The sequence below is a fragment of the Humulus lupulus genome, chromosome 5 (genome assembly GCF_963169125.1).
Source record: "Humulus lupulus chromosome 5, drHumLupu1.1, whole genome shotgun sequence".
NCBI classification, from domain to species: Eukaryota; Viridiplantae; Streptophyta; class Magnoliopsida; order Rosales; family Cannabaceae; genus Humulus; species Humulus lupulus.
Genome location: NC_084797.1, coordinates 181,450,352 through 181,458,980, shown reverse-complemented (window position 1 = coordinate 181,458,980; position 8,629 = coordinate 181,450,352).

Here is an 8,629-nt window from a genome sequence, read left to right as displayed (position 1 = left end):
GGAATATTGGTTGGAGTCAATTCTTTAACCATCTCCTCTAAAACTACTTTGCTGGGAGGTTTAAAGTTCTGGACATAGTCATTGTCCAGAAAAGTAGCATTCGTAGAAGTGAACACTTTCTTTTCTGAATGACTATAGAAAAGTCCACCCCAAGTACCTTTAGGATAGCCAACAAACATGAAAACTTCTGTTCGTGGTTCTTTCTTTCCCTCCTTTTCCTTAGGATGTGAGCGGGACACCCCCAGATTCTATAATTGCGTAAACTAGGTTCACGACCATTCCAGCATTCTAAAGGTGTTTTGGGGATTGATTTAGATGGCACGACATTGAGAATGTCGTTCGCGGTTTCAATTGCATATCCCCATAACAAAGTTGGTAGAGTTGAGAAAGTAAGCATGCATCTAACCATTTCCAATAAAGTTTTGTTCCGGTGTTCCGCTACACCATTTTGTTGCGGAGTACTTGGGACAGTAAGTTGTGATAAAATCCTAAGTTCAGTTAAATGATCTTCGAACTGCATATCCAAATATTCTCTACGCCTATCAGATCGCAAGATCTTTAACGTTTTTCCTAATTAGTTCTGAGCCATTGCTAGGAATTCCTGAATCTTTGAAAATGTTTCTGATTTCCTATGCATTAGGTAAAGACATGAGTATCTAGAGTAATCATCAATGAAAGTGAAGAAACACTCAAAACCATCTGTAACGCCCTGGATAGCCAAGACCGCTACACTGTGTACTTATAAAGGTGCAGGACTTGCTAATCAAGTCATTAGTTCGAAAACATGTCACTAGACATGTAGGGTTTAAGGTTAAAAAGGTTTTGGTCTCAAAAACTCATTTCTTATATTTATACTGTAGTAAACATGGGATCCCATACAAAACGAAGTAAAAGAAAGTTTACAAACTCCCAAAAGTACATGAGTAACCACTAGCCATACTATGGCAAAACAGACAGTCTTCAGGTTCCATGTCCTTGCCTGGACCTCAACCGTGGCGGCCGAGCACCTGGCTATGTACATTCTGCTCGCTGAGCTCTATAGTCAGGGCTGATCTAACTTGCCCTTGCCTTTACCTGCACCACGTAGCACCCGTGAGTCAAGGCCCAGCAAGAAAACATCATAGATAACTCAAGCAATGATCACAGACAAATAGCTCAGTAAGCATGTATACCCATCAGATAATCCACAACAGATATTCAGCATATACAATCCAATACAAGATACATTCTATCACATATAACATCCACATCACATAATATTCAGGGCCGAAGACATAGGCCGCACCCTCTGTTTAACCCACTGACTCTGGCCCACTTAAACCGAGCTCAGTGCATAATAAGCTGTCCTCGGCTACCAGTGTCCGAGCCGCGCCCTGTGCGCTAGTGAGACCCTTAGCACCCTTAGGTCGTGGGTTCACTAAATGGCTTGCATGGCTTAATACCATCTTTTAAAGCATCTACAATAGGGAGCCCTTAGTCCCATCACATATATTTAACCAGGTGCAGTTTTCTTACCTTTAGTCTGTACAGTTATCGAATTACAAGCAACGCCCCTCAAGCACGATCCGTTCCCGAGCCTAAGCTTTTATCACCTAGCCACAACCAAAGTATAGTGTTCCGTTAATACTCCAATATAGGTTTCCAGTTACAATACTAACTCCCGAGACTCCAAATTCCACCAAGCACGGTGGTGAAGCCAAACAACGAGCACACTAGACCACTCTCCCGTGCTTAAAACCCTCAAAAATCCATGTGTGTAACCAAGGGCTGCGGCCCCCAAAGCCTAGCCGCGGCCCTTCCCCAAAACAGAACCTACTCCCACACTGAACCACACACGCGCCGCGAGCCTTGCCTTGGGCACCGCGGCGCGTCCCCTTGGCCGAGCCTCCTTGGCTTCTTTGCATGCTAGGGCCACAGAACTCTAGAACAGAGTCGCGGTCCTCCCCTTCGAACGCAGATTTTACACCATTTCTAAGTCTGAAACCTCACCTTAAACCATCCCAAGCTTCCCAACTCTTAACCCAAGTGCTACAGTTAATCCCGAGGCTTGGGGTGTTTTTCTGAGGCTAGGTTTAGGTTGGTTTGTGTTTTTCTTCCAAAGGCTTCCTTAAGTCTATCTCACACATTAAGTTAATCTCGAGGCTTGGGGTGCCGGAACCATCCCCGAGGCCAAAATGGTAAAATCCCCCAATATTCCCGCCTAGACATTCTAACCTCAAATATATCTCCATATATTTATTTTCATGACCCGATAATCCAAATTGCTACCCTCTATCTAAAATTATCCCCGACTTCTCCAAAGTCATATCTTAAACCCCATTGTGAATTTTCCCGCTATCTGACCCTAGAATCGTCTTGAGTCGTGCTCAGCGAACCTGTCCACATAATAATGTGGTTCTCACATATATCACATATCATATTACCACATAATATAATCAATTATCATATAAACATTATTAAACATATAAATACTCATTAAATCTCAATTATTCCATTAATGCCCTCCTGGCACACTAATCAAGGCTCTTAAGCCTTATTAGCGAATTTGGGTCGTTACAACAATCCCCTCCTAATGAGAATTTCGTCCTCGAAATTTACCTGAAAAGCTCGGGATGTTGATCCCGCATCGTCGTCTCTAACTCCGAGGTCGCTTCTTCGACCTTGCTATTTCTCCATAATACTTTCACTAACGGAATCTTCTTATTCCGCAGAACCTTCTCCTTCCGATCCAAAATCTGAACTGGTCTCTCCTCATAGGACAACTCTGCCTGCATCTCCAAGTCCTCATGCCTCAACACATGTGTTGTATCAGAAACATACTTCCGCAACATAGAGACATGGAACACGTTATGAACTCCTGATAAGGACGGTGGCAAGGCCAGCCTATAAGCCACCTGCCCAACCCTCTCCAGAATCTCGAAGGGTCCAATGAACCAAGGGCTCAACTTGCCCTTCACTCCAAACCTGCTCACACCCCTCAATGGTGAAACTCGCAGAAACACGTGGTCCCCGACCTGGAACTCCACGTTCCTACGCTTAGGGTCAACGTAGCTTTTCTGTCTGCTCTGCGAGGCAAGCATTCTATCTTGAATCTTTTCAATGGCCTCATTAGTCTTCTGAACCATATCTAGCCCCAAATATATTCTCTCACCCATCTCATCCCAGTGAATAGGCGATCTGCACTTCCTTCTATATAACATCTCATAAGGAGCCACTCCAATTGTGGACTGATAACTGTTGTTATATGAAAACTCCATCAATGGAAGATACTCACTCCACGAACCCTCAAAGTTAATCACGCATGCCCTAAGCATGTCCTCCAGTACCTGAATCGTCCTCTCAGACTGACCATCAGTCTAAGGATGAAAAGTTGTGCTAAACTTCACCTGAGTCCCCATGGCTCTCTGCAGAGCTCCCCAGAACAAAGAGGTAAAGATAGGGTCTCGATCAGATACAATAGACTTTGGAACCCCATGGAGACGAACTATCTCCCTCACATACAGCTCTGCATACTGTTCCACAGTATAAGTTGACCTAACTGGTAGGAAATGAGCTGACTTGGTGTATCTTTCCACTATCACCCACATCGAGTCATGAAGTCCAACTGTCCTGGGTAATCCTCCCACGAAATCCATCGTATTATCCTCCCACTTCCATTCTGGGATACCCAAAGGCTGAAGCAATCCCACTGGTCGCTGATGCTCAGCCTTAACCTGCTGACAGGTCAAACCTCTAGATACATACTCAACTACATCCTTCTTCATCCCAGGCCACCAGTATAATGCCCGTAGATCTTGATACATCTTCGTGGTACCCGGATGATGTGATTATGGCGTAGTGTGGGACTCATCCAATATCTCACGCCTAATCCCCTCGTCTTCCGGAACACAAATCCGTCCCGGATACCGGAGCAAACCTGTCTCCGAAACTGAATAATCCTTAGCTGTCCCTGCTAAGGCATGCTGCCTACTATCCTGTAACTGCACATCCACCAACTGACCCTCCTTGATCTGCTCCAACAGGGTCGACTGTAAAGTGACATTGGATAACTGGCCTACCACCAGTTCTATCCTTGCCCTAACCATCTCATCAGCCAATTCTCTCGAGATCTGAGTAGAACTATACAACTGTCCTGGGCCCCTCCGGCTCAATGCATCTGCCACTACGTTGGCTTTCCCAAGATGGTAAAGGATATCACAGTCATAATCCTTAACCAACTCCAACCAACGTCTTTGTCTCATGTTCAGATCCTTCTGAGTGAAGAAATACTTCAGACTCTTATGATCAGTGTAGATCTCGCACTTCTCTCCATACAGGTAATGATGCCATACCTTCAGTGCAAACACAACTGCTGCTAACTCCAAATCGTGAGTCGGGAACCTCTGCTCATACTCCTTCAGCTGTCGGGACGCATAGGCTATAACTTTCTCATTCTGCATCAGCACACAGCCTAAACCCAACCTCGATGCATCACAGTAAACCACGAACTTCCCTTCCTCCGAAGGAAGACTCAACACAGACGCAGAAATAATTCGTCGCTTCAACTCCTGGAAGCTATTCTTACACTTCTCTGACCAGACGAACTTCTGATTCTTTCTTGTCTACTCTGTCATCGGCGAAGAAATCTTCGAAAACCCCTCTACAAACCGCCTGTAGTAACCAGCCAACCCAAGGAAACTCCGCAGCTCCGAGGCATTCCTCGACCTCGACCAATCTCTAACCGCTTCTACCTTGGACGGATCCACCTTAATCCCTTATGCCCTAACTATATGTCCAAGAAAGGTCACCTCTGGTAGCCAGAACTCACACTTCTTAAACTTAGCATACAACTGATGCTCCCTTAACCTCTGTAAAACCTGTCGAAGATGCTGCTCATGCTCTGCCACTGAACTGGAGTATACAAAGATGTCGTCGAAGAAGACAATAACGAACTGGTCCAAAAAGTCCTTGAACACCGTGTTCATCAGATCCATAAAAGCTGCTGGGGCATTGGTCAAACCAAAAGACAAGACCAAGAACTCATAATGCCCATAACGCGTCCGGAAAGCCGTCTTTGGTATATCCTTATCCTTGATCCTCAGCTGGTGATAACCAGATCAAAGATCAATCTTTGAGAACACCGTCTTACCTTGCAGCAGATCGAACAAGTCATCAATCCTTGGCAGAGGATACTTATTCTTAATAGTCAACTTGTTCAATTCTCTGTAATCGATGCACATCCTCAAGGTCTCGTCCTTCTTCTTAACAAACAGTACCGGTGCCCCCCATGGAGAGTAGCTAGGCCTGATAAATCCTAAATCCAAAAGTTCTTGCAACTGTATCTTCAACTCTTTCAGTTCTGTTGGTGCCATCCTGTATGGTGTCCTAGATACTGGTTCTGTCCCTGGTTCCAACTCAATCTCAAACTGTATCTCCCTACGCCGTGGCAACCCTAGCAAATCCTCAGGGAAGACATCCAAAAACTCGCACACCAATCTAGTCTCTCCCGGCCCTGCCGGCATAACTCTGGTGGTATCCACCACACTAGCCTGAAAACCTATGCATCCCCCCTGCAACAGGTCTCTGGCTCTCAACACTGAAATCATAGGTATGCGGGGTCCAGACACTGCACCCACAAAGACAAAAGGGTCCTCGCCCTCCGGCTCAAAAGTAACCATCTTCTTCCTACAATCAATCGTAGCCCCATACTTAGCTAGCCAATCCATTCCTAGAATCATATCAAAGTCTCCCAAATCTAATTCAATCAAATCCACTGAAAGTTCCCTACCACCAACCATCACTGGCAGTGCCCTAATCCACCTCCTAGAGACTACCAGCTCCCTTGTAGGCAACAAAGTCCCAAACCCCGCAGTCCGATACTCACTTGGGCTACACAGTCTATCAATCACTCTACTAGAAACAAAAGAATGTGTAGCACCAGAATCAATCAATACAGTAAAAGGAAAGCCAGCACTAGAAAGCTGACCTATCACTACTGAAGGACTAGCATCAGCCTCCGCCTGAGTCAAGGTGAATACTCGAGCTGGAGTCAAGCTATCCACCTTTCCCGCTTCACCTTTCCTCAGTGTTGGGCAGTCTTTCCTGAGATGCCCCACTGCCCCACACACAAAACATGCCTTGGCCCGACACTCGCCCAGATGGTGTCTTCTACACCTCGGACACTCTGGATAGGTCCGCCATGCCTCACCGCCACACTGACGGCTACCCCGACCCCTCCTATGAAGACTATAAGCGGCTGAGGTGTCAGGAGTCTTCCTCTTGAAGTGACTGGGTCCTTCGCCCCTACCTGTCCCTGAATAAGGAGGCACCGCCCTGTGGCCCTCATGCCTTACCGCGCTCTCCTTCCATATCTTGTTCTCTGCTTCCTCTGTGGTAAGAGCCCTCTCAACGGCCTGGGCATAAGTTATTCCTCCAGGTACCGTGGTAATCCTAACATCCCGGGCTATCATGGCATTAAGCCCCCTGATAAAACGATCTTGCCTAGCAGCATCAGTAGGCACAAGATCTGGTGCAAACTTCGCAAGCCTATCAAATTTCAGGGCATACTTAGTAACAGTCATATTGCCCTGTACCAAACTCACAAACTCATTGACCTTTGCTGCCCTAACAGCAATGTTGTTGTACTTCTGGCCAAACAAATCCTTGAAACCTTCCCAAGTCAGTGTGGCAACATCTCTGGTCTGCGATGCCACTTCCCACCAAATATGGGCATCCTCCCTCAACATGTAAGTGGCACAGGTCACTCTATCCTATCCTTCAATTCTCATGAAATCCAGGATTACTGTAATCATGGTTAGCCACTACTCAGCTTTCAACAGATCCTGTCCTCCCTCAAAGACTGGGGGTTGTTACTTCCTGAACCGCTCATATAATGGTTCCCACTTGTTAACAACCTCCCCAGGCAGCACAGCTGGTACCACTGCAGGTGGTAAAGAAGGAGCAGCACTCCCTGATGGACCCTGCTGCTGTAGAATACAAATGAGCTCATCTTGGCTCTGTAATCAAGCCTGGATCTCAGCCATTAACTGCTACCAGTTTTCAGGGACTGGTGAAGGTGTTTGGCCCTGGTCATTGCCCCTGGTCCCGGACCCAGTGCTGGCTAGTCGTGAAGATTTCCTTGGACGCAGAGCTATCCAAGTCAATCTACAAATATCGACTCGGCAATCAGACCACAATGACAGGGTAAAAGCTTCTCCAAATCTCAACAATAGAACATAATCAATCACAGGTAACCAACACATATAAGCATCCATGCACCATAAATAGTCAATCATTCATATACTCATTTACATGCACGGCAATGTTGATAACCATGCCTCAATATTATCACACAGCAGTCAAGGGCTAGGCCCTATCAGTACCTCATGCTTCCTAGCAATTCAATGAATAACAACATGCATAGCTTATCTCAAGCACATAAGCACACATATACACATTACCAAACCCTGACTTGATCTTGTCTCCAGTAGCGAATGTACATATCCAGGCTGTCTTCAGGAACCCTTAAACCTAGGACGCTCAGATACCAAGTTGTAACGCCCTAGATAGCCAAGACCGCTACACTGTGTACTTATAATGGTGCAGGACTTGCTAATCAAGTCATTAGTTCGAAAACGTTTCACTAGACATGTAGGGTCTAAGGTTAAAAAGGTTTTGGTCTCAAAAACTCATTTCTTATATTTATACTATAGTAAACATGGGATCACATACAAAAAGAAGTTAAAGAAAGTTTACAGACTCCCAAAAGTACATGAGTAACCACTAGCCATACTAAGGCAAAACAGACAGTCTTCAGGTTCCATGTCCTTGCCTGGACCTCAACCGTTGCGGCCGAGCACCTGGCTATGTACATTCTGCTCGCTGAGCTCTCCAGTCAAGGCTGATCTAACTTGCCCTTGCCTTTACCTACATCACGTAGCACCCGTGAGCCAAGGCCCAGCAAGAAGACATCATAGATAACTCAAGCAATGATCACAGACAAATAGCTCAGTAAGCATGTATACCCATCAGATAATCCACAACAGATATTCAGCATATACAATCCAATACAAGATACATTCTATCACATATAAAATCCACATAACATAATATTCAGGGCCGAAGACTTAGGCCGCACCCTCTGTTTAACCCACTGACTCCGGCCCGCTTAAACCGAGCTCAGTGCATAATAAGTTGTCCTCGGCTACCAGTGTCCGAGCCGCGCCCTGTGCGCCAGTGAGACCCTCAGCACCCTTAGGCCGTGGGTTCACTAAATGGCTTGCATGGCTTAATACCATCTTTTCAAGCATCTACAATAGGGAGCCCTTAGTCCCGTCACATATATTCATCCAGGTGCAGTTTTTTTACCTTTAGTCTGTATGGTTATCGAATTACAAGCAACGCCCCTCAAGCACGATCCGTTCCCGAGCCTAAGCTTTTATCACCTAGCCACAACCAAAGTATAGTATTCCGTTAATACTCCAATATAGGTTTCAAGATACAAAACAAACTCCCAAGACTCCAAATTCCACCAAGCACGGTGGTGAAGCCAAACAACGAGCACACTAGACCACTCTCCTGTGCTTAAAACCCTCAAAAATCCATGTGTGTAACCAAGGGCTGCGGCCCCCAAAGCCTAGCCGCGTCCCTT